This window comes from Rhinatrema bivittatum, chromosome 9 (genome assembly GCF_901001135.1).
Source record: "Rhinatrema bivittatum chromosome 9, aRhiBiv1.1, whole genome shotgun sequence".
NCBI lineage: Eukaryota > Metazoa > Chordata > Amphibia > Gymnophiona > Rhinatrematidae > Rhinatrema > Rhinatrema bivittatum.
This window is the reverse complement of record NC_042623.1, coordinates 44,572,219-44,599,075: the sequence shown is the minus strand read 5'-3', so window position 1 is coordinate 44,599,075 and position 26,857 is coordinate 44,572,219. Positions and strand designations below refer to the sequence as shown.

At 42.1% G+C, this 26,857-nt stretch overlaps 2 non-coding genes and 1 pseudogene across 2 annotated transcripts; all 3 read right to left on the bottom strand.

Annotated features, from left to right (window-relative positions):
* Positions 1–2,401: 2,401 nt before the first annotated feature.
* On the bottom strand, positions 2,402–24,614 carry LOC115099547 (annotated as a pseudogene).
* TRNAV-CAC lies at positions 12,906–12,978 on the bottom strand. Its single transcript has one exon. It is a non-coding gene; the product is annotated as a tRNA-Val (tRNA).
* TRNAV-UAC lies at positions 13,461–13,533 on the bottom strand. The gene has a single exon. It is a non-coding gene; the product is annotated as a tRNA-Val (tRNA).
* Positions 24,615–26,857: the final 2,243 nt, after the last annotated feature.

The window sequence follows — 26,857 nt, the reverse complement described above, 5'->3', positions numbered from 1 at the left end:
TCTCCATACCACCGTTGGAGGCCGGCTTTGGGGACAACACAAGGAGCACCCTCCTCTCCCAGGAAGGAGGAGATGAGCAATCAACAGCAGCGCCAATGTGACTGCCCCGCCCTCACATAGTCTACCCACCACCCACCCACTAAAACCTTCAGAGCTGCAGCGTCAATGCCGAGATCAGCACTGGGGAGAGTGGCAGGGCAGACTGCCTCGGCGAGCAGCTGGGTCAGCAGGAAGTGGAGCCTGTCTGGCCCTTTTACCACAGTTGGAGGCTGGCTTCAGGAACAACACAAGGAGCGCCCTCCCCACCCCCAGGAGATTAGACTACTGCAACTCACTATTTTTAGGCCTACCCGCAAATATTACAAGACCATTTCAACTTCTCCAGAGCTCAGCAGCTAGACCTTTGACCGGAACTAAAAAATCTGAACATATCACCCCAATATTAAAAGAACTTCACTGGCTACCGGTCAAATACAGGGCCCAGCATAAAATCTTGTCCCTAAGTCATAAAACCCTCTACAATGAAAAAATTGAATGGCTAACTTCATCTCTTCATTTCCACATCCTTTCAAGAATTACTAGATCAACCAGTACAGGGATGTTGCCAATTCCCTCCCCCAAAATTGCGCATCTTAATAATGTAAGAGAAAGAACTATCTCTATTGCTGGACCCCAACTATGGAACTCTATTCCACAGGAATTACGATTAGAAGCAGACTTCAAATTATTTAAAAAGGGGATTAAAACTTGGCTTTTTAAACAAGCCTTCCAAGAGCTGTTAACATAATGATTTCAAACTACTGATTTTAAACCAAGGTAACATATATATCTTTTATTTTAATATCTCTACCCTTACCTATAACTGCTTCTCTAATTGTTTAAATGTTATGATTATTTAACCTATTTTAGTTTACTATTTTATTTATTTACATTATGAAACTATGTATCTACTTCCTTTCTTCTTTTGGAAATACAAATGTTTTTAAATGAATATTTGCTAACTACTGTAAACCGATTTGATATGCTCGCATGAAAAGTCAGTATATAAAAATTATTAAATAAATAAACAAATCGACACCGGCGCTGATGTAACTGCCCCACTCCCATATAACTTGCCCACCACTTGCCCACTAACACCTTCAGAGCCACGGCAGCAATGCCGAAGGCGCTTGCACTAAGAGACGCACACACAAAGGCATGCCCCTTTGCGTCCCCCTTCATGCATGCCTGAAGTGACATCTGCATTAAATATTTAAATACTGCCCTAAACAAACAGCTATTATAATGGAATCAACCCATCTCATTGAAACTATCACAGGACAAAGAATATATGGAATTCTTCATAGAACTTCAAAACACAAGCAAAGATAGAGCACAAAGCTGATCTACCCCACGATAACCAACAATTTTCCTGCAATCTCTTCCTGCCTAATGCTTACTCTCCTCTTACTGAATGTTCAATCACTGGCAAAGAACATCCCATTGATAAATGATCTGCTAGATAAACTAAATCCTATCTTCTGCATTACTGAAACATGGCTGAAAGGCAATGACAATGTTCTCTTAAATCAAATTGATCACCCCAACTATGAGATCTTTCACTTCCCTAGACACAAACGTAAAGGTAGGGGGTATATTAATAATCAGTAAAAAAGAACTTAAACTTAAACCCTACAAAGTTCAAATTAACCCTCCCTACGAGATGGCAATATTAAAATCAACACAATTAAACATAGGTATGGCCTACTGTCCACCTGGAACACTTCAAAAAGACTGCTTACTCCTAATCGAAATTTTCACCAAAGCGTTTCCATTACCTGAATTCCCTCTAATCGTAGGGGACTTTAACCTACATGTAGACAGCATACCTAAAACTACAACATGTGAAATCTTTCTAGATACTATAGAAGCAATGGGTTGGTCACAACTTATAACCAACCCAACTCATAAAGCAGGACACATTATGGACCTAATATTCGCCAATCACAGTAACTGCATAATCAATTCATCTTACAACATACTACCTTGGTCCGATCAGCAATTAATAAAAGCAGAAATAACCTTCCTCAACACACAGTAAACAATAACATATGAATCAATCATTCACATACAGAAAAAAGATAGAACCTAAAATACTTGAAACCATTAAAAATAAGATAACTGATTTTAAGCATGATAATGTCTTCTTAGCTTTTGACTCCTGGGATAAAATCAGCAATGAAATAGCCGATAACCTATGCCCAGTCCAGAAAAAAAGTTCCAAAAAGAGCGCAATACCTCTAAACATAAGAAACCTTGGTATAGTGAACAGCTAAGAAACACTAAACAAACCCTGAGAAAATCTGAAAAGCAATGGCGGAAAAGCCAATCTACGGAATCCCTAGGAAAATATACATTACAATTAACAAAATACCTAGAACAAATGAATAAAGCATAAAAAGACTATTGCACTAAACAAATTTATGGGGTAATGTTTAATTCCAAATTACTCTTCAAAACAGTTAAAAACTTAATCAAGAACCCATCTTCCTCCATCTCGAATAACTATGACTTCTCAAAGAACTCATGCAATGCATATGCTTCTTCTTTGTTAGATAAAATCAATAGGTTAAAAATACAATTCTCCACCTGCTTACCAACAAAAGAACCTGAAGAAAAACATGGGAAAGCAAAATGGAACTCATTCGACACAGTATCTAAACTTGAAATTAACCAAATCATTACAAAATTATGCCTGCTGTCCACCGATTGGACACAATCCCCACAAGTTCCCTGAAAACAGTCCATAGCGTAATAACTCCAACAATTGCAACCATGATCAACCACTCACTATCAGAAAGATAGGTCTTTGATAGAGCAAAACAAGCTGTGATTAAACCAATCCTAAAAAATAAAACTGGCAGAATTGATGATTGGGACAATTACTAACCAATTTCCAACCTACCTTTCATCGCTAAAGTCCTAGAAAAAGCAGTGTTATCACAATTAGAAAGCTGCCTAGAAGACAATAACATTCTATACCCAAACCAATTCGGATTCAGAAAAGATCACTCATCAGAAACCGCACTCATTTTGGCCTGGATTCTTCATTCTTTGCAGAATGATGAATCCTGCAAAGGTGGGGGCGAAGGGGGCAGCGGGCCTGCGAAAGCCCACAGCCTTCGCACCACGGCAGTGCGCCGGCTGCCAGCTTTTGCACCGAATAGTGCCACCGTGAAAGGTGGTGCTATTCGGTGCGCTTCTGCCGACGATAATGTTAGTAACATTATCGCCGCCGGCAAAGCCACCTCCAACTCCGCCCCCCCCCCCTCCCCCTAATTTGCATTATATTGCATGCAAAAAGGCTGTTTTTGCATGCGATATGGCCTTATTGCGTGCGTTAGGGCCCTAATGCACGTGATAAAGCTTTAGAAAATAACCCCCTTCATTATCTGACCCTGTATTACAGAGGTTTGGCAACGATGAATCCTATATCCTAGTACTAATTGATAACAGCAGCCCTTGAAAAACTAAACCATACCCTGCTATGCCAGCAGATTGGAATAGACAGAAATGTTATCAAATGGTTCTCTTCCTTCCTAGCAGATAGCTCATTCCAAGTAAAACTGGACAATCACATATCTAACACCTTCCCAATCAATACAGGTATCCCCCAGGGTTCAGCACTCTTGGCTATACTATTCAGCATCTATTTGCTGCCTCTATGAACATTACTAGCGGAACTATTTATTTATTTATTTATTTATTTAGCATTTTTATATACCGACGTTCTCGATACAAATATCAAATCAGGTCGGTTTACATAAAACAAAACAATCGCGGTGAGGCGTTACAATAAACGGAGTTTCAGAACATGAGAATAATAAATATTAAATAAACAACAGTGACTCATCAAATGACGATGACTAGGAATCAACTTCTTCCTATATGCAGATGACATTTAACAAATCATTTGAAAAAACTGCATCGACTCTGACAAAAACTATCACAATTGAAACTAACACTAAACACAAGAAAAACTAAAATTGCGTGGCTAAGAAGAAATTCCACGATAATCAAACCGCCAGCCTTAAACCTAGGAAATTTTACCATTACTCCCTCAGTTCAAGTATGGGACCTAGGAATACAGATCGATGAGAACTTTACAATTAAAAAGCATATAAGCAAATTAATTAAAACAGGATACTCCAAGCTAAGAATATTACATCAGCTGAAACCATTACTAACAATACAGGACTTCTGCACAGTTTTATAAACATTAATATTTTCAAACATTGATTACCGCAACTCCCTATTACTAGGCCTACACTCGGGACTATTAAAACCACTACAGCTACTACAAAATGCTTCTGCTAGACTCTTACTAGGGACAAGGAAATTTGACCACATCGCTCCCTCACTGATAGCACTGCACTGGCTCACTGTTCAATCCAGAATTCATTATAAAGTATTAACTTTATTTATTTATAAATTTTTATATACCGAGGTTCAATTAACAAGATTAATTATCACGTCGGTTTACATTACAACAAGCAAAAAAATAACAGAGACACAGTCTTGTTTTACAATGAACAGGGTAGAAATAACCTGGATAAAAACAATTTAATGTTTTTAATGTTTATATGATTATAGTAAAATTTAATGTTTACTATAATCAACAACATTAACACATAATTATTAGGAGTGACACTTCAACAATACACATTGCAGAGAGCCCTAAGATTGCAAAATAAAGGACTTCTAAAGTGCCTACAACACATAAAACTCATCTAACATAAATAAAAGATCAAATGTTTTCCATAGCTGGCCCCATGTTGTAGAACTCTCTTCCAGAGCCACTACATATAATAACAGAAAGAAAGAGTTTCAAACATGAACTGAAAACATGGCTCTTTAGAAAAGTATATGACCTAACGTAAAATACCAATATGCCGATTACGTCATTGTCAGAACCATAGATTAGGTGAGTAGATTGAGCAATAAGTATTGAGCAATGTAAAATGTAACAAGACAACAAACTGAGTATTACATGAAGAATAATGAAATGGAAAAAATAGATTAAAACCACCACCATTGCACCCTAGTTAACTTGTACTCGATGTTGATGTGTTGTCCTAGAATATGTATTTGCTGTTACGTTGAACAAGATTATGTATGAATATGACATAGAATATGTATTTGCTGTTGCATTGACCTAAAATATGAATGTTGACCCAGAATTTGAATGCTGATTTTGTAAACCATTGTGATCTTATTTTGGAACGACGGTATATAAACTACCTAAATAAATAAATAAATACTGAATGTATAGAGTAGAAAAGTGTGAGATTGGTATTATAGATGAGTGTGTGAACATACTGCAGTCTGAGAAAGGGATGGTAACTTTCAAACATGCACGCGGGCATCCATGTGCACGCGGTTATAAAATCCGCTACCCGCCCATATGAGTTTATATCAGAGCACGCATGTGCATGTGAGTGCCGAATCACAAGCATATGTGGTGGGATTTTACAACCTGCATGCAGCGACACAATAGGCCCTATTCCTTGTTCCCTCCTTCTTAAACCCCCTACCTAACCTGCCTCTCTTTTACCCAACTATCTCCAACCTCTAAAACCCTGCTAACTATCCTACCTTTTTTTTTTTTTTAACTTACTTGATCTCCTTTTGTTGCTTGTAAATAAAATGTAATAAAACTGTTTGTTCCATGTTTCCATAAATCCTACCCCACAACTGCCAAGTCAAAAATATATTCCAGAATTCCTTGGAAAATTAAACAGAAATAAAAACATGGATTAGCCTGGTTGGATAAGAGTCCACCCCTCCTTGTACTTCTATAGCAGGGGTGTCAAACCCATTTTCACCGAAGGCCACATCAACCTTATGGTTGTCTTCAAAGGGCCATTAGTAATTCTGCAACTATATAAATGTAGCTATGCCAGTTAGGCATAGTCACATTTATAGCCCATTGAAGGCAACCATAAGGCTGAACATATTGTTAAATAACATAAAACAGGTTTGTAAAAATGCTTACCTGTTTTGTTTTCTGGCTGAATGTCTGCCACCGTTTTCCCGTGGTCAGTGTGGCTACGTCTGGTTGTAGGTCTTGTGCTGTGGCAATCTGTAAAACAGCATGGAGGTTGTCATCGGTAATGTCATAATGCCTCTGTATCGCTCCATGGTGAGACCGCACCTTGAATACTGTATACAATTCTGGTCGCCGCATCTCAAAAAAGATATAATTGCGATGGAGAAGGTACAGAGAAGGGCTACCAAAATAAGGGGAATGGAACAACTCCCCATATGAGGAAAGACTAAAGAGGTTAGGACTTTTCAGCTTGGAGAAGAGACGACTGAGGGGGAGATATGATAGAGGTGTTTAAAATCATGAGAGGTCTAGAACGGGTAGATGTGAATCGGTTATTTACTCTTTCGGATAGTAGAAAGACTAGGGGGCACTCCATGAAGTTAGCATGGGGCACATTTAAAACTAATCGGAGAAAGTTCTTTTTTACTCAACGCACAATTAAACTCTGGAATTTGTTGCCAGAGAATGTGGTTCGTGCAGTTAGTATAACTGTGTTTAAAAAAGGATTGGATAAGTTCTTGGAGGAGAAGTCCATTACCTGCTATTAAGTTCACTTAGAGAATAGCCACTGCCATTAGCAATGGTTACATGGAATAGACTTAGTTTTTGGGTACTTGCCAGGTTCTTATGGCCTGGATTGGCCACTGTTGGAAACAGGATGCTGGGCTTGATGGACCCTTGGTCTGACCCAGTATGGCATTTTCTTATGTTCTTATGCATGATCTATGCTTAGTCTTGTTTAGATTCATTATCAAAAACATGTGTTCACATAGGTGCACCCAAACATGGACAGAATAAGGGCAGCATGAAGTCGAAGCTGTGGCATCAAAGCAGGGGGATAGTAGACGGTAAAAGTCCTCAATTTTAACATCCTCGAACTTTGCTCTCAGGCCATTATCACTTTGAATATCAATTAACTCCATCTGAAGGTGATGGGGTGCATTGTTGACTTCAGTACTGAAAGGATTGGCTTTGATGGCAAAGCTTGAGTGCTGTGTTCTAAAGTCAGAGAAACGCCGATCAAACTCATTAATTAACCTGCCCAGTTTGGTAGCCAACCGAACAGTTGAAAAAGCACTGGGAAATGAGGCTGAGATGCTCTGACAAACAGGAAAGTGAACAAGATTGTCCTGGTCCACGTGGGACTTCCATAGGTGAAGTTTACGCTGGAAAGCTGTGATCATGTCAGACATCTGCATTATGGCTTGTTTGTGTCCCTGCAGCTTCTGATTCAGTTGGGCGAGATGATCTGTTATGTCACACAACCAGTTTGGTTCCAACACTTCAGGCAAGGGTTTTCCTTTACTTTGCATGAAAAGTGCAATTTCTTCTTTAAGCTCAAAAAATTGTTTAAGGACTGCGCTCCTACTCAGCCACCTTTCTTCTGTATGGTAGGACATGTCTCCATGTTCTGAATCAATCTCCTGCAAAAACACCTGGCACTGTCGATGATTCAAGCCACGTGCCCGAATGAAGTTCACTGTTTTCGTGACCGTGGTCATTATATTATCAAGTTCCAGAACCTTTCCACCAAAGCTTCTTGATGGATTAATGCAATGATACATTATCAAACGTGTGTGGCAGTTAATTCCTTGCATTTTCTCCTTCATTAATCTAACCAAGCCCGTTTTTTCTCTACACATGGCAGGTGCACCATCAGTAGTTAGCCCCATCAACTTTTCCCATGATGACTTATGGACTTCTCCACCACATCAAAAATGTCCTTCCCTGTTGTCATCCCATGGCAACTACATCCAAGAGCTCCTCAGTGATAGAGAAGTCTGCCTTCATGCCTCTTATAAAACTGGATAGATGCACTGTATCTGTGTTGTCTGTGCTTTCATCAACAGCTAATGAAAAAGCCAGTTAACTGCATGCCTCTTCGGCCAGCTGTGTTGTCAGATTTCCTGCTAGTTCCTTAACCCAGTTTGCGATGGTGTTTCTTGACAAACTGACATTTTTAAAAATCTGTATCTGACCGGGGCACACCTTCAAAAATTCACCCTCTGAAAAACACTTAGAAGCCCAAGCGATTTCTTCAGCCACAATAAAGCTAGCTTTCACTGCTGCATCATTTTTGGCTGCACCTTTTGTGAACATCTTCTACTGCGATTGCAGTCTGACTTCTAATTCTTGGACCATTTGTTGTTTTTCTTGGAGGCTATATTTAGCATACTTAGTTTCATGTATTGTATTCCTTGAACACCGCCACTGCCTTATAACACAAAAGACATACTGGTTTTTCTCCTTGAAGCACAAACATGTATTCACTTTCCCATCTTTCATGAAATTGTCTTCCTTCTGCATCTACTTTTCTCTTGTTGGATAGTTTGGGATTCAAATTGTTCCACTAGAGATGTTGTGGTGCGCCACCTAAGTAAATAGGGATGTGAATCGTGTCCCCTATCGTCTTAATGATTGAAATCGTCTGGCAGGAGAAGAAAATCGTGTTTGGCACGATTGTTTCGTTAAAAAATCGTTTTTTCCGATTAGTGCGCACTAACAGAAAATGATACAATTTGACACTTTTCAGGTCAGTTAAGGTCAGTTTAGGAATGAATATGTATTCCTATTGGCTGCCTTCTTATTTATTCATGTTACCAAGGTTCCCACTGACAATATATTTATTTTATTTATTTATTTTTAATTTTTATATACCGGAATTCCTGTATACAATACAAATCAATCCGGTTTACAATAAACAGTAAGTTACCCTGGTTGGAGCGGTCCGACCTGGGCTTATTACAAGGAACATTGAACAGTAACAATAAACCATTTAACATTTTTCGTATTTTGAAACAATATGTGGGTTCAACTTTTTACAAGGAACTTTGAATAGCGACACTGAACCACCAAACGCCTTCTTGTTCTGAATATAGTTAGCGGATTAAACTTTGCAAATTAACAGTTGGATAAAGATGATCCAAGTTATGTGGATTGACTGGGTTAAGACCATGTGCATGATAGTTGCAGTGAGAAGGGGACAAACTAGGAACAATTTATTCTCAGGGGGTACAAAGGAGTAATAATAAATAACTATACAGTTATATAGTATAAGAATAATGATTGTTAAATAAAACTGCGCGTAAGTAAGTGTATAAATTAAGTATCTATGGTGTTAGTGACACGATACAGTGAAAGGAGCTAAAAAGAGGTCAGAGAAGGTGCCTAGTTACATTCTGGAAGTTGGAAAGCTTGCCTGAAGAGCCAGGTTTTTAACTTTTTTTTGAATTCTGGTAGACTGGGTTCTAGGCGTAGGTCTGGTGGGAGAGCATTCCATTGGTGTGGTCCCGCAGTTGAGAGTGCTCTTTTTCTTAGTGTTGATTTAGCTGGAGCTGCGACTAAAGTGCCTTTGTAGGCGCTTCTGATGGGTCTGGAGGATAAGTGTGGACGAAGTTGAGTTTGTAGTGATATAGGTGCGATGTTGTGAATTGCTTTATGAATAATGGTTAAGGTTTTAAATAGGATTCTCTGTTTGATGGGTAGCCGGTGGAGGTTGCTCAAGATGGGGGTGATATGGTATCTTTTATTAGTGTTAGGATTCTGGCTGCGGCGTTTTGTACCATCTGTAGAGGCTTGATGCTGTTGGCGGGGAGGCCAAGTAGGATTGCGTTGCAGTAATCGAGTTTAGAAAAAATAATGGATTGTAGAACGAGGCGAAAGTCATTGAAGTTTAGGAGTGGTTTTAGCTTTTTTAGGACTTGTAGTTTATAGAAGCAGTCCTTGGTGGTGGTGTTTATAAATTTTTTTTAAGTTAAGTTGGTTGTCAAGCCATGCTCCTAGATCCCTGATGTCTGAAGAGAGATCCATATGGGGGATGGGAAATGGAAACAGTTGGTAGCTTGACAAAAAAAGTAATGTGATCAGTCAATGTGACTAGAACTTGTGCCCTAACCCTGACACCAGGGGTGTTGTGATCTTCCTGTACACAGTGCCCTATCCCTATTAATACCAGGAGTATTGTGATCTTCCTGCACACAGTGCCCTAACCCTGATACCAGGGGTGTTGTGATCTTCCTGCACACAGTGCCCTATCCCTATTAATACCAGGAGTGTTGTGATCTTCCTGCACACAGTGCCCTATCCCTATTAATACCAGGAGTGTTGTGATCTTCCTGCACACAGTGCCCTAACCCTGACACCAGGGGTGTTGTGATCTTCCTGCACACAGTGCCCTATCCCTATTAATACCAGGAGTGTTGTGATCTTCCTGCACACAGTGCCCTATCCCTGATACCAGGGGTGTTGTGATCTTCCTGCACACAGTGCCCTATCCCTAATACCAGGGGTGTTGTGATCTTCCTGCACACAGTGCCCTATCCTTGATACCAGGAGTGTTGTGATCTTCTTCTGGAAAGTGTCAATAATTTGTATCATTTTCTGTTAGTGTTCCTGAGTTTCCATTTCCCATCCTCCCAACCATCACCTCAGTGGCAACCTTGGTAACATCAATAGATAAGAGGGCAGCCAGCCAATAGGAATACATATTCATTCCTAACTGACCTTTACTGACCTGGAAAGTGTCAATTTGTATCATTTTCTATTAGTGCGCACTAACGGGAGTTAGTGCGCACTAACACGATTTAACGATTTTTAACGATAAATCGTTAGAATTTCTATTGTATTGTGTTCTATAATGATTTAAGACGATATTAAAATTATCGGACAATAATTTTAATCGTTGAAAAACGATTCACATCCCTAAAAATGAGGTCCTGCCCTGAAACTGAAGAGGGATTTCTTCTGGACTTCTACAACAGCAGGAGCCAGCTTTACGCTAAAGAAACTGGCATACGAGCTTGATGATGTGTCACTGCTGCAGAGTGCAGATAACAGTGAGTGTTTTTCTCTCCAATCTTCCGTGTTCAGCGAGAGAGAATGTTGCTGCAGAGGTTGCAGTGAAAGCCAAATTTTCCTCCACTGATTTACATGAAAAATCTTCAGAGGGATAGCCGTGCTAGTCGGTGTAGCAGCCCCTCAACCTCAAAAGATACTCATCAGCCGCTGCAAATAGTACAAGGACACCAACCCAGGACCCAGACCTTGCCAGAAAAGGAGATGCCAACACTTTCCACATATTATCCCAGACAATGCCATCACTGGACACAACATCATCAGCAACATGCGGGCCACATTCTCCTGCTTTTCTTCCAATCTAATATATGCCAACACCTGCCAGCAAAGTCCCGCTTCTGTCTACATAGGACAAACGGGACAATCTATAAGGACAAGGTAAAAGGATTTAAACCTGAGGTTAGAAATGACAACATTCAACCTTCCTTGACATTCTCTATCTGACCTTAAGGTTGCCATACTCCTACATGAAAACTTCAAAGGAGCACTCCAGCCTGAAACTGCTGAATTGGAACTCATTAAAAATCTAAATACCATCACCCAAGGGCTGAACAGAAGCAATGGATTCATGCCTCACTACAAATATGCATAAACTGAACTGTTGTCTGATCGTTCTGTCTATTCACACTTACCTCAGTTGTCAGTAGGCTAAACTACAATCCTATTCACACTCTCTCCACACCGTTTCCTGCCTTTTCCCATGTCTTCTCACTGTTCTGTAGATATATTGTACACATCAACTGTACATCATTTCATGCATCTGATGGTGTGGACTGTGTCCTCGAAAGCTCATGCTTTAATAAAAACAGTTAGTCTAAATGATTCCACTCGACTCCTAGTGCTTTTTTATTCAGATGAAGAGTCATTACTTGTTTTCCCTGAAATAGAAGCTATTGATAGTGTACCAGATGGGAAAAATTTGGGAGGCCTTTATAGTAGTGTGTTAGCCACCTTATCCAGTTCTTTGATGGAGAAGGCAGGACAAAATTAGGATGTGGCTGAAGAGCAGGCAGCACAGTTAGAGAGCACATCTGATGCCCTTGGCATTGTTCCTCAGAGTCCACCCACTATATCAGCTCCAGTGGCAGCATCCTCTGCTAAGTATGTAGAGAAGGGATCAGAGTGGACTTGGAAGATCTGGAGACATTTCTAAATAAGGGAAGGCCCACGCTTTGCAAAATGCAAGCACATGGCAAAGACATAGGTCCTGGCAAACAAATGGGGCATTTAACTAACACTGGCATGCTTTATAAGCCACAGAAGCAGCAGCCCTTAGGACTAGCATCTGGGGCGTTTGGAAGTGGCAGAAAAGAGGAAAAGTGTTTCCCAATCTGATCCCATGCCCTCAACCCTTTCCATCATTCAGGTAAGAGGCAAGCAGCCCCCTGCCAAGCATGAGAAGTGAAAAGCTACGATGGAAGAAATGGAACAGGTTTCAATAGCAATGTCCCAGGACAGGAGAGAAGCAGCAGTCAAAGTTAGAAAAAGGGGCAGTTCTGAAATAAATGCCCTTGATAGCCAGCCCCTGCAGCTAGTAAAGAATGAGGGCTTGAAAATAGAACTACAAGGATAATAGTGAAGCAAGATGTTTTGAGGATCCTCCACTAGCACCTGAGGTCTTTCTACAAATGCTAATTTTCTCTCAGGAAGTAACTGCAAGGAAATGACCAACTTTTGCATTCATTCTGCCCTGTCATTCCAGTCCATACTGCCAAGGATATACTGTTGCAGTCCATCACAGGGGATGACCACCTCAGGGACAACAGGACTAGTGCAAGACAGTTATTGTCACTGTCTTCTATTGCACTCAACCCTCCTGGATAGCTGTGCTTGCAAGATCTTTGTAGGATTGCTCCCAAGCTGTTCCTAACAAGGTCCCATAACAATGCAAGCATTCACTGACACCAATACAGCTGTTGGCTGAACATCTATAAAATGCTCATCCACTGCTAGAAACATAAAGTGGCTCCATTGGGACTTGAACCCAAGACCTTCTGTGTGTGAAACAGATGTGATAACCTCTACACCATGGAACCATTTCCTTGACTGAGCTCTTCCTTATTACACTTTCAAACACTTATCCAGTTATTTTAGAATACTGTTTGAATAATTCATGGGATAATCGCCTCAGCCACCATTCACATTCTAACATTTTTTACTCTTGGCAAAAAATAGATCTTCCAAGAGCCATCCTATCTACCATGAAAAATTTGTTTTACTAGAGTCACTGCTGAATTCTTTTTACCACACAAGATGTTGTCTTAGGAGTTTACTTAAAGCTTCCTTATTTTGTCTCCAGTAGCCATTCCCACACTTCTTCTGGGGAAGACGATATCTGCTATGAATTCGCATGAGCTCAAGTAGCAAACATAGAAGGAAGGGCCTGTAAATCTATCCCATGCATATAGATTGTGGGTATCCTGAAAACCTGACAGGTGGGGTTTCCACTGCACATATATGGAACCCATTGGTCTTCAACTTGCTTTTTCAGTATCTTGTTTCTGCAGCAAGTTAAAAATGACTCCACTGGGGATTGAACCCAGGCCCTTCTGCATGTAAAGCAGATGTGATATCCACTACACTATGGAACCAACTGATCCTTTCTTGTAAATCTGTGAGCAACCGTCGAACCCTTGATGCCCGCCTAAAGGAGGACTAATTGAACAAGCATCTCAGCTAGAGAAGTGCATTCATTGAAAACAAAATATAAAAATGAAATCAGTGGAGCCAACTTGTTTCTTTTTTATTTATTTATTTTATTTATTAAAAATTCTTGTATACCATCGTTCATAATATACATCACCACGGTTTACATGTTACAAAATCATAAAATCAAACTGAAATATCTAAAAGGTACAGTAAAATATGATAAAAAATAAAACTGTTAATCAATTATTAACAAATGAACATAAAACAAAGATAAAAATAATGTTTCTTTAAACCAATGAGTCCTTTTTTTCAAGATAGTCAATATAAGCCTGTTCGAACTGCCATGCTTTTAGAGCTTTTTTAAAAGCTTTAAACTCTGACTCTAAACTCTTAGGGTCCAAAATGAGCTGAAGGGGACCCGTGAACTAAAGGAATCCTACTTGTTTCATTTCTGTCAAACAGAATGATTTCTCTAAGCGATTATAGTCAAAAGACCCATGGAAATCATAGGCATAGCAACAGTTGCAAATGTATGGAGAAAGGTTCATACACTGTGGAGCGGGCAGGCTGCAGAGAAGGGACGGATTGGAATTCCGTCAAGCAATGAGAGTTATGATGTATCGCAGCGGAGCATTTTCCTAGTCTCCTATAATGCCGCAGAGCGGGTTACAGTGATGCTGAGCTCGAAGAATGAGCATGTCACAGCCTTGCTCTGCATTGTTTCTCTAGACATTGTCTGTGTGAAAGCATAGCTCTGAGCTCTCTCTGAGTTCTTGGTAAGGATTTTTGCTGTGGCAGCCCATTAACACAAGGCAGGAAAACAAACCATGGAGGCAGCATGGCATCACAATATCTCTGCATCATTGTAGATTTGTGTTGCTTCGCTTTCTGTTCTGTTTATCCTTTTTCGTGATTGAAGCCTTAGCTACACTTCAGATTAGTTATTTATTCTCTGTATGACTGCCAGTGGGCACAGAGTGGGCAGTGGGAGCTAGGTAGTACTGGGGATAAGCGAGCAGTGAAGGCAGGCCAGAAAGTGCAGCATAACAGGCTGTATTGTGAAGCCTGTCTGTGACAGAGAAATAGTGCAGACAGAGCAGACAGGATGACACTCACTGTTTGCCTGGCAGAAGGCAAAGTGTGTGCAGTGGGCACTAGGCAGTGGGCATTAAAATACCATGGAAAAATGTTAAATCGTTGTTGTAATCTTAACATCCCCGGTGACATCTATACAATGATGTGAGGGAGAGGGAAAGGCAGAGCAGATGAAGTAAATTTAAATGTGTCCAAAATTGTGCACTTTTGCACTGGCACCGGCAGGTAAAAACCAAAAATGAGGTCCTGCCCTGAAACTGAAGAGGGATTTCTTCTGGACTACTACAACAGCAGGAGCCAGCTTTACGCTAAAGAAACTGGCATACGAGCTTGATGATGTGTCACTGCTGCAGAGTGCAGATAACAGTGAGTGTTTTTCTCTCCAGTCTTCTGTGTTCAGCGAGAGAGAAAATGTTGCTGCAGAGGTTGCAGCGAAAGCCAAATTTTCCTCCACTGATTTACATGAAAAATCTTCAGAGGGATAGCTGTGCTAGTCTGGTGTAGCAGCCCCTCAACCTCAAAAGATACTCATCAGCCGCTGCAAATAGTACAAGGACACCAACCCAGGACCCAGACCTTGCCAGAAAAGGAGATGCCAACACTTTCCACATATTATCCCAGACAATGCCATCTCTGGACACATCATCAGCAACATGCGGGACACATTCTCCTGCTTTTCTTCCAATGCCAACACCTGCCAGCAAAGTCCCGCTTCTGTCTACATAGGACAAACGGGACAATCTATAAGGACAAGGTAAAAGGATTTAAACCTGAGGTTAGAAATGACAACATTCAACCTTCCTTGACATTCTCTATCTGACCTTAAGGTTGCCGTACTCCTACATGAAAACTTCAAAGGAGCACTCCAGCCTGAAACTGCTGAATTGGAACTCATTAAAAATCTAAATACCATCACCCAAGGGCTGAACAGAAGCAATGGATTCATGACTCACTACAAATATGCATAAACTGAACTGTTGTCTGATCATTCTGTCTATTCACACTTACCTCAGTTGTCAGTAGGCTAAACTACAATCCTATTCACACTCTCTCCACACCGTTTCCTGCCTTTTCCCATGTCTTCTCACTGTTCTGTATATATTGTACACATCAACTGTACATCATTTCATGCATCTGATGGTGTGGACTGTGTCCTCGAAAGCTCATGCTTTAATAAAACAGTTAGTCTAAATGATTCCACTCGACTCCTAGTGCTTTTTTATTCAGATGAAGAGTCATTACTTGTTTTCCCTGAAATAGAAGCTATTGATAGTGTACCAGATGGGGAAAATTTGGGAGGCCTTTATAGTAGTGTGTTAGCCACCTTATCCAGTTCTTTGATGGGGAAGGCAGGACAAAATTAGGATGTGGCTGAAGAGCAGGCAGCACAGTTAGAGAGCACATCTGATGCCCTTGGCAATGTTCCTCAGAGTCCACCCACTATATCAGCTCCAGTGGCAGCATCCTCTGCTAAGTCTGTAGAGAAGGGATCAGAGTGGACTTGGAAGATCTGGAGACATTTCTAAATAAGGGAAGGCCCACACTTTGCAAAATGCAAGCACATGGCAAAGACACAGGTCCTGGCAAACAAATGGGGCATTTAACTAACACTGGCATGCTTTATAAGCCACAGATGGTCGTCAATCTGTAGGCAACAATTAGACAGATTAAATTTCCCACAAACACCTCCTTCTTTGTACAATGCTCCATGAACTTGAATTGTGAGGAAGGCATACCTAGAGTTTGTATAGATATTAACAGTTTTTCCCTCAGCCAACTGCAGGGCTCGGGTGAGGGCGATTAGTTCGGCTTTTTGAGCAGTGGTCCCCGGAGGTAAGGTTTGGGCCTCGATGATTTCATCTTCAGATACAACTGCGTATCCGGCGGATCATATTCCTTGGGTTATCTGACTACTACTGTCGGTGAAGAGCGTCAGGGCTGGTCTCTCAAGTCTGGCCTGCTGGAGTGAATGGTAGCCATGACTTCTCCACAGTCATGGATGACTGGTTCAGGTGCCGGCATGAGTGTGGCCGGGTTCAGGTTGCTGCTGTCTTGTATCTGAATTTCAGGTGTTTCGCAGAGCAAGGCCTGGTACTTGACGAGACGTGAGTTGGTCATCCACTTCGGGCCATGAGTTTCAAGCAATCCCCTGATAGTATGAGGCGTAGTTATCTGTAAGGGTTGTCCGAATGTTAGTTTGACAGCTTCAGGTATCAGTAAGCATGCAGCAGCGATGCTTCAGAGGCAGCCGGGCCATCCCTTGGCAACATTGTCCATTCCTTTGGATAGATAGGCAACAGGGCGTTCCCATGACCCGAAGGTTTGCTTCAGGGACAGTGCTATATCAGGGTACAAATTATATCGCAATGATAGGGAGGATCAGCTTGGTGGGGGTGTGGCACTTCATGTCCGGGAGAGAACAGAGACCAACAGTATAAAGATCATACAAGAAACTAAATGCTCAATAGAATCTATATGGGTAGAAATCACATGTGTGTCGGGTAAGAGTACAGTGATAGGAGTATACAACCGTCCACCTGACCAAAATGGTCAGATGATGAAATGCTAAGAGAAATCAGGGAAGCTAACCAATTTGGCAGTGCAGAAATAATGGGAGATTTCAATTATCCTAATATTGACTGGGTAAATGTAACATCAGGACATGCTAGAGACTTAAAGTTCCTGGATGTAATAAACGACTGCTTCATGGAGCAATTGGTCAAGGAATCAACACTTAAAGGAAAATTTATCCCAGCACAGGGCAAAGACCTTTACATATGTGGCCGGACTGCCTGATTTGGGTCCCTGCCCTCCTGACCTTACCCTGTACAAGGATGTATAGTGTAAACAAAAATTAAAAAACTGGACTGGTGACAACTGTTTCAGTTTAAATCCAGCCTGAGACTTGTGCTGTTGCAGAAAGCAACAATTATCTGATTACAGGAGGCACAGGAAGTTCAGTTACTATCAGGAGCCAATGGGGAGCCAGCTCATTACCCAGGATGAGAACTTCAGACCAATCAGAAAAGAGAAAAAAAAAACATCAAAGCCTAAGGCAGGAGGAATATCAGTGCTGTGTGTGTTGGGGTAATGAGCCCAGCTACCAAGCTGAGCTAGACCTTAAGGGAACTAGATAACAGAGAGGAGAGATATCAGCAGTGGGAGAGGATCCCCCCCCTCCCCACTTCCACCACAGCTACCAGGAGACAGAAGGAGAGTCCAGGAGCTTCCACTATAGGAGCCAGGAGTTTACCACCCCCCTACCTGCAGGACCAGTTGCAGCTAAGTAGTCCTAAATTGTTCAGCAGGAGCAGTACAACAGGTTATGTTTTCTTTCTTTGTCCCTGCCTTGCAGTATTGACATCAGACTGTTGCGTCAGTGAGCTGCCAGATAAACACTGCTGTTAGCTACTGAGTAGAGTCCTGCCCTGAATTGTCACTCCCTGCATCAGGGCAGGGAACCAGCGTTTCCCCTTCTTTGGAGTCTCTCTAAGACTGGAGCTTCCCCAAAGAGTGCCTCTACGTTTCAACTAATACAGCCTTCATTGATTATGCTTTAAGGGGGAATACACTTCTTGGACTGGGGACTATGAGAGCAACAGTAGAACACATTCTGATACACTTGTGTGAGAATTACCTTAGAGTGCAGTCTAAGCAGGCAAAGCAACAGACTACTATAACATGCGGGACACATTCTCCTGCTTTTCTTCCAATCTAATATATGCCAACACCTGCCAGCAAAGTCCCGCTTCTGTCTACATAGGACAAACGGGACAATCTATAAGGAAAAGGTAAAAGGATTTAAACCTGAGGTTAGAAATGACAACATTCAACCTTCCTTGACATTCTCTATCTGACCTTAAGGTTGCCGTACTCCTACATGAAAACTTCAAAGGAGCACTCCAGCCTGAAACTGCTGAATTGGAACTCATTAAAAATCTAAATACCATCACCCAAGGGCTGAACAGAAGCAATGGATTCATGACTCACTACAAATATGCATAAACTGAACTGTTGTCTGATCGTTCTGTCTATTCACACTTACCTCAGTTGTCAGTAGGCTAAACTACAATCCTATTCACACTCTCTCCACACCGTTTCCTGCCTTTTCCCATGTCTTCTCACTGTTCTGTATATATTGTACACATCAACTGTACATCATTTCATGCATCTGATGGTGTGGACTGTGTCCTCGAAAGCTCATGCTTTAATAAAACAGTTAGTCTAAATGATTCCACTCGACTCCTAGTGCTTTTTTATTCAGATGAAGAGTCATTACTTGTTCCCTGTACGTACCCAGATCAGTCCAGACACCTGGGTTGTGACTCCGCACCAGCAGATGGAGACAGAGTAAAACCTGTCGGGCTCTCTACATATAGTAAGGTGCCACCCACAGCCCCTCAGTCTTTCTCTGTCTCCAGCAGATGGGGCAGGTCCACCCACAGTCTCTAGGATCCCTGGTTCATGTTTTCGTAGTTAGTCAGGGATAGTTAAAAAAAAAAAAGAAGAAAGAAATACATAAAAAGGGTAAAAGACATTCAGAAGAAGAAAAGAGAAGAAAAGTCTCCTTTGGTGTAAGTCTCCCAGGGGGGTTGGGAAGGTTCTGAAAGGACCACCCCCACCTGGTTGAGACCGCTGCTGAGGGTCGAGGACCCGGCCGAGGTAGGCAGCCGCGTCGGGGGTGACACCGGGAAGCCCGGTTCACTCACCCCCGCTGGAGCAGAAGATTCAGGACCCAAACCTTTGAATCTTATTATCATAATAAATCCTCTTAGCTATAATAATTTTTTTACGATAATGGGCAAGAAAGATACGATAATTAGTTAATGCTAAAATAGTTTTTGATTTCTTCCAGATTCTTTCTTTTCTACGTAATATAAGTTTTAATTGTCTTAGATCATTATTGTACCAAGGATTCTGCTTTTTAGTAAGTTGCACTGCTTTGAGTCTTAGTGGATTTATTCTGTCAGCTATTTCTTGAGTTGTCTTATACCACATCTCGGTAGGATCTAGAGATGCTTGGGATTTGGATGGGTACTCAGTTAATTCTGACTGAAGTATTTCGGAATTATAGGGTTTCCTATATTCAAAAGTACATAACTTTTTTTCTTCAGTTAGAGTGGGCCTGATATAGGAAACTTTAGAACAAATTAAGTAATGATCTAACCAGGGGACAGGCCCGATGTGTGTTTTTTCATGTTTAATTAGTGTTGGATTAACAAAGATTCGATCCAGAGCATGTCCATGAATATGAGTTGCCCATGGGGTTAACAATTCTAAACCTAAGGCTTGCAGGGCTTCGACTAATATACAACATGAAGAAGAAAGAGGAGATGCATTCATGTGTAGATTAAAATCTCCTAAAAGAATTGAAGGCTTGTCGGGGTTGATATTAAGAGTTAAATATTCTATAATTGGTGAAATATTAGTTTCTAATAATCCTGGGGGGTTAGCGGACTACATATCCTTTTGCTATCAGCAAGCAGGCATTCCACTTCAAGACCGTGTCAAACCACACTCTGAGAGGGTCATGTTGACTTCAGTAGCACACCTACGATCGGTGCCGCTTCCTGACATTTGCAGGGCTGCCACCTGGAGTTCTCTCCATACCTTAACAGCCCACTTTTGCTTGGACAAAGCCGGAAGACAAGATTCCATCTTCGGCCAATCTGTCCTACGCAACCTATTCACAACTTGACGTACCAATACCCTTCCAACTGCCCGGTAGGGTTCAGGATGCCCTCGGCCAAAATTCACCCCAGTCCCAGTGCCTTGCACACCTGGGTACATTTGGTGCATACTCTGACATCCTCAGCTCGGTACTCGCCCATATGCGAGGACTACCATCCTGCTTGTCCTGTGAGAAAGCAAATGTTGCTCACCTGTAACAGGTGTTCTCACAGGACAGCAGGATGTTAGTCCTCACAAAACCCGCCCGCTGCCCCGCGGTTTGGGGTTCGTTATGTTTCTTATTTAATTTTTCGGCACTTCCTGTAGCTTTTTAAACAAGACTGAAGGGGGACTCCTGCTGGCTGCAGGGTTAGTGCCATGCTGGGCATACCCAGTAGGGGCCAGTCAAATTTCTAGAAACTTTGACAAAAGTGTTCCGTGATTGGGCTCCATCCTATGATGTCACCGATATGTGAGGACTAACATCCTGCTGTCCTGTGAGAACACCTGTTACAGGTAAGCAACATTTGCTTTCTCTGCACAAAGAACCCCCCCAGTCAGTTTCAGTCCCCCCCCCCCTCAAATAAACCTATCATTGTCTTTATTTGATAGAATCGTTCAACCATTGGTTCTAGATGGGAGTGAGGTCTGGAGTCTACACAGAGTGGGACAGAATCTCAGTAAAACCCTGCACCTCCAGTTCTGTAACACACACCAGAACCACAGAAATTCCCTCCGCAAAGCAGGTAGAACATTTCCCCATTACAACTTATCAGTCAACAAAATGTATATTCAAATTGTAATGTCACCTCAGGAAGAGCAACACCCACTCCCTTCCACTGACACTTTGTAAAGTAACATAAAACTGTGAAAAAAGACCCTCAGAATCTATAAACTTCCAAGACTCAAACAGCAAAACCCTAGCTACGAAAAGGCAGCTCTACAAATATTACACCAGGCCTAAAATACCAATGCACCTCCTATTGGGAAACAGAACAAGCTGAATTGCTACAGATCCCCACACAGGAACGACACGCAAGCAGAATTCCTCCCCTCCGTCACACATTCAGAACATGGACAGACTCGCGCCTAATACAGAGCAAGGGACCACAAATCAGAAACAGAAACATGCGGACAAAACGTGAAGCCAGATTCTATAAGCAGTGCAATACTGGAGGATGAGAAATAGAAAGGCAATCCTTCCTGCACTCTGCAAAATACCAAAACAGAAGAGAGGGGACTGTGAAGGGGGTGAATTTGGAAATGGGGCTAGTGAGGAGGTAAAAAGGGGGAATGGGAATCTAGGTGGGAGATCAGAGAGACAATAAAGGGGCTTGGCCATGCCGGGAGAGGTGAATGACAGGGAAGGAACTGGGGCCGGTGAGAGAGGTCAGAGGGCTGGGGGAGGATGAGCAGAGAGGGTGAAGATGGGAGGAATAAGAGCTTGAGAGAGAAGTGAAATCAAAGGGGGAAATGAAGGGGCTGGAGAGGGGGGTGACAGAGGGAGATGGAAGGCTGGCGGTCTAAGTGAGAAATGAGAGTAACGCTCCTTCCACTGCCTTTCAGCTCCTCCCCAGTCCCCTTAGGTCTTTCCATCTCACTCGCTCCCTCTCGCTCTTCAAAAGCTTTTCCTCCTTTTTAACCCTCCATAAAAGGCTTTTACGCTTTCTCACCCCTCTTCCAAGGCTTTTCCCTCTTCTCAACTCCCTCCCTTCAGATCCCCCCCCTCTTCTGACTCCCTGCAAATGTTCTCACCCCCTTTCCCTATATGCTTTCTACCCCTCAATCCCTTTTCCCTTTGTACCTTGTACCCGCCTCTCCCAGGGCCGGTGGAAGCACTAGGCGAACCAGGCCTGGGCCTAAGGCCCCGAGTATTAGGGGGCGCCGCGAGCAGTGGTATCCCGAGGGGAGCCAATACCCATGGGCGCAGGGAGGCTCGGGCGGCCGCCGGTGGACCTCATCCCACGAGCGGCTGAGCAGCGACACCTAGCAGGCAGATCGGCAGAGCCGTGGCGGAGCTCACGTCACCACGGCCCGAAGAAAAAAGTCGCATTTAAACCTGCAGGTGCTCCTCCTCCTTCCTGAATGCGCGGCCCCGGAAGAAAACATCGCTGCAAAACGAAGCCGCATCGAGGCGAGCTTGCCTCAAACTGCAGCCACGGCAAAGACCCAAGACCCCTGGCTATCCACTTCCCCTGTCAAGAAGGGCTGAGTCTGGACAGCGATTACCAAGTCCCCGCTCGCCCTGCTCCAACCGAGGGATAGCCCAGGAAGGAACCTAACACCTCGGGGAGCCAAACTCTCTTCTTATCTTTTTTTTTTTTTTTTTAAACAATTCCAGACTGCAGGTTTGCACCTCTACCATCTGCTGGAGACAGAGAAATACAGGTCAGTACTGAAGGACTGCAGGTGGCACTCCCATTTATGTAGCAGTGCCTCAAAGTTTTGTTCTCTGCCTCCATCTGCTGGTAGGGATGCATAAACCCTCTCGTCTGGACTGATCTGGGGTACTAACAGGAACCTATTTCCTTAAAAGATGAAATGAAATGCCTAATGTCTCTTTTGCCCTGTATGTTTGTCTTGATTATATTGTAAGCTCTACTGAGTAGGGACTGTCTCTTATATGTTTTGGTAGAGTGCTATGTACATCTAGTAGCACTATGGGAATGATAATTAGTAGTAGTAACTGGTTTGTACCTTTAGGAATCACTGTCCCATGGGTCCATGTCATCACTAAGAACATAAGAAATTGTCATACTAGATCAGACCAAGGGTCAATCAAGCCCAGCATCCTGTTTCCAACAGTGACCAAACCCAGCATTCCTGTTTCCTGTTTCCCACAGTACCCAAACACTAAGTAGACCCCATGCTACTGATGCTAGGATTAGAGAGGCTATTCCCTAAATCAGCTTGATTAATAGCAGTTAATAGACTTATCCAAACCTTTTTTAAACCCAGCTACACTAACTGCACTAACCACATCCTCTGGCAACAAATTCCAGAACTTAAGCTGAGTGAAAAAGAACTTTCTCTGATTAGTCTTAATGTGCTACTTGCTAACTTCATGGTATGCCACCTAGTCCTTCTATTAAACGAAAGTGTAAATAACCGATTCACATCTACTCGTTCAAGATCTCTCATGATTTTAAAGACCTCTATCATATCTCCCCCTCAGCTGTCTCTACTCCAAGCTGAATAGCCCTAACCTCTTCAGCCTTTCCTCATAGGGGAGCTGTTCCATCCCCTTTTTCATTTTGATCACCCTTCTCTGTACCTTCTCCATGGCAACTATACTTTTTTTGGGGTGCGGCGACCAGAGTTGTACACAGTACTCAAGGTGCGGTCTCACCATGGAGTGATATAGATGCATTCTGACATGTTCTGTTTTATTCACTCCTAATAATTCCTAATATTCTGTTTGCTTTTTTGACTGCCGCAGCACACTGAGCTGATGATTTCAATATATTACCCACTCTGATGCCTAGATCGTTTTCCTGCGTGGTAACTCCGAATATGGAACCTAACATCTGTAACTACAGGAATGTTTATTTCCCATTAAATTTCATCTTCCATTTGGATGCCCAATCTTCCAGAATCGCAAGGTTCTCCTGCAATGTATCACAATCCATTTGTGATTTAACTACTCTGAATAATTTTGTATCATCTGCAGATTTGATAACCTCACTCATCATATTCATTTCCCGATCATTTATAAATATATTGAAAAGCACAGGTCCAAGTACAGATCCCTGAGGCACTCCACTGTTTACCCTTTTCCTTTTTTTTTTTCAAACTAATTTTTATTGGGAGGATACATGAATAGGCAGTGAATCCCACACTCAGTAGATACAACCAATATACTAAACATCCAATACAACACAAGTTGTTTAAACAAACTAACAACAACAGAGACCTCCCTCATAACTACAGCCCATCTGTTTTTTCTGTTTTCTCCCCATACCAGTTCCCCTCATACTACTAACATTTGCACCTCACTTTGCCTCATGCACACCACACGCCATTCACACCACCACACACTACCCTTCCCTCCCCTTCCCCCCTCCACCCCCTAAGCCCCCTCACTCTACTGAGACCCTGGGTTGCACCATTCAAGCTCATAGCCACTTGCCCGCAGCCCTTCTTGAACAGCTGTCGGCATCAGAAGAACACAAGCCTGCCAGCAGGCCCAGTACAGTTTATCCGACTTCCGCTTGCCCAGTACAAAGTCTAAACGTTCAAGTTGGAGAAACGAGGCCATTCGCTGAAACCAGGATAGGACTGATGGGAACCCGTCCCGGGCTGTCCAGTTGTTTACCCTTTTCCACTGAGAAAATTAGCCATTTAATCCTACGCTTTGTTTCCTGTCTTTTAACCAGTTTGTAATCCACAAAAGGACAACGCCTCCTGTCTCATAACTTTTTAGTTTTCTTAGAAGCCTTTCATGAGGGACTTCGTCAAATGCCTTCTGAAAATCCAAATACACTACATCTACTGGTTCACCTTTATCCACATGTTTATCCACTTCCCTTAGGCAAAGCCATGCTGACTTTGTTCCATTAAACCATGTCTTTCTATATGTTCTGTGATTTTGATCTTTAGAACACTTTCCACTATTTTTCCTGGCACTGAAGTCAGGCTCACTGGTCTATAGTTTCCTGGATCGCCCCTGGAACCCTTTTTAAATATTGGGGTTACATTAGCCACCCTCCAGTCTTCAGGTACAATGGATGATTTTAATGATAGGTTACAAAATTTACCTAATAGATTTGAAATTTCATTTTTTAGTTCCTTCAGAACCCTGGGGTGTATACCATCCAGTCCAGGTGATTTACTACTCTTCAGTTTGTCAATCAGGCCTACTTCATCTTCTAGGTTCACCGTGATTTGGTTCAGTTCATCTGACTCATCACCCTTAAAACCATCTCTGGAACTGGTGTCTCCCCAGCATCATCATTGGTAAACACAGAAGCAAAGAATTCATTTAGTCTTTCTGCAATGGCCTAAACTTCCCTAAGAGGCCCTTTAACCTTTCAGTCATCCAACCAACTCCCTTATAGGTTTCTTGCTTCGGATGTATTTTAAAAACTTTTTATTATGACTTTTTGCCTCTACGGCCAACATCATTTCAAATTCTCTCTTAGCCTGCCTTATCAGTGTTTTACACTTAACTTGACAATGCTTATGCTTTTTCCTATTTTCTTCAGATGGATCCTTCTTCCAATTTTTGAAGGATTTTTTTTGGCTAAAATAGCCTCTTTCAGCTCACCTTTTAACCTTGCTGGTAATCGTTTTGCCTTCCTTCCACCTTTTTTAATGCATGGAAGACATCTGGACTGCGCATCTAAGATTGTATTGTTATAACTATTTATATTTTTCCAAACAAAGAGAAAAGTACATAGAAGCAATAACTCATATTGCAGTGAGGTACATGGCAAAAGATAGTACATAGGGGAGCAAACGATTGAGGGACAATAGAAGTGGAAATAAAAAAATAACCCTAAGTGGCACCACAAATTAGCTTAAGTATCATTCAAATAATCAAGATATGGCCCCCAAGTACTGGTAAATTTAGCATGCTTACCCTTAAGACTGTATCGTAGCTGTTCCAGATCAGCAATAGCCTGTATTTGTGAGCGCCAGTGAGGCATACTAGGGGTGACTTTTTTTTATGAATGAGAGTGATCGTAGCATCAGCCATAGTGCCCAGGGAATGCCCCCCACCACCAGTAGGGAACCCATCAGGGCCAGGACATTTACCCTCCGGTAACAACTTGATAGCCGCCTGAATTTCAAGCAGAGAAATTGGGGCCACCATAAGATTCTATTTTTAAACAATGTCTACACCTGTTGTACACTTTTAACCTCTGCAGCTGCACCTTTCAGTTTTTTTCTATTTCGCTCATTTTATCAAAGTTTCCCTTTTGAAAATTTAGTGTTAGAGCTGTAGATTTACATACTGTCCCCTTCCAGTCATTAGTTCAAATTTTATCACGTTATGATCACCATTGCCAAGTGGCCCCACCACTACCACCACTACCTCTCTCACCAAATCTTGCGTTCTACCAAGAATTAAATCTAAAATTGCTCCCTCTATCGTTGGTTCCTGAACCAATTGCTCCATGAAGCAGTAGTTTATTCCATCCAGGAACTTTGTCTCTAGCAAGTCCTGATGTTACATTTACCCAGTCAATATTGGGGTAATTGAAATCTCCTATTACTGCACTGCCAAATTTATTAGCTTCCCTGATTTCTCTTAGCATTTCATCATCTGACCGTTTTGGTCAGGTGGACGGTAGTATACTCCTATCACCGTACTCATACCCAACACACATGGGATTTCTACCCATATAGATTCTAATGAGTATTTAGTCTCTTGTATGATCTTTATACTGTTGGACTCTATAGCCTCCTGGATATAAAGTGCCACACCCTCCAAGTTGATCCTATCATTGCGATATAATTTGTATCCTAATATAGCACTGTCCCGTTAGTTATCCTCCT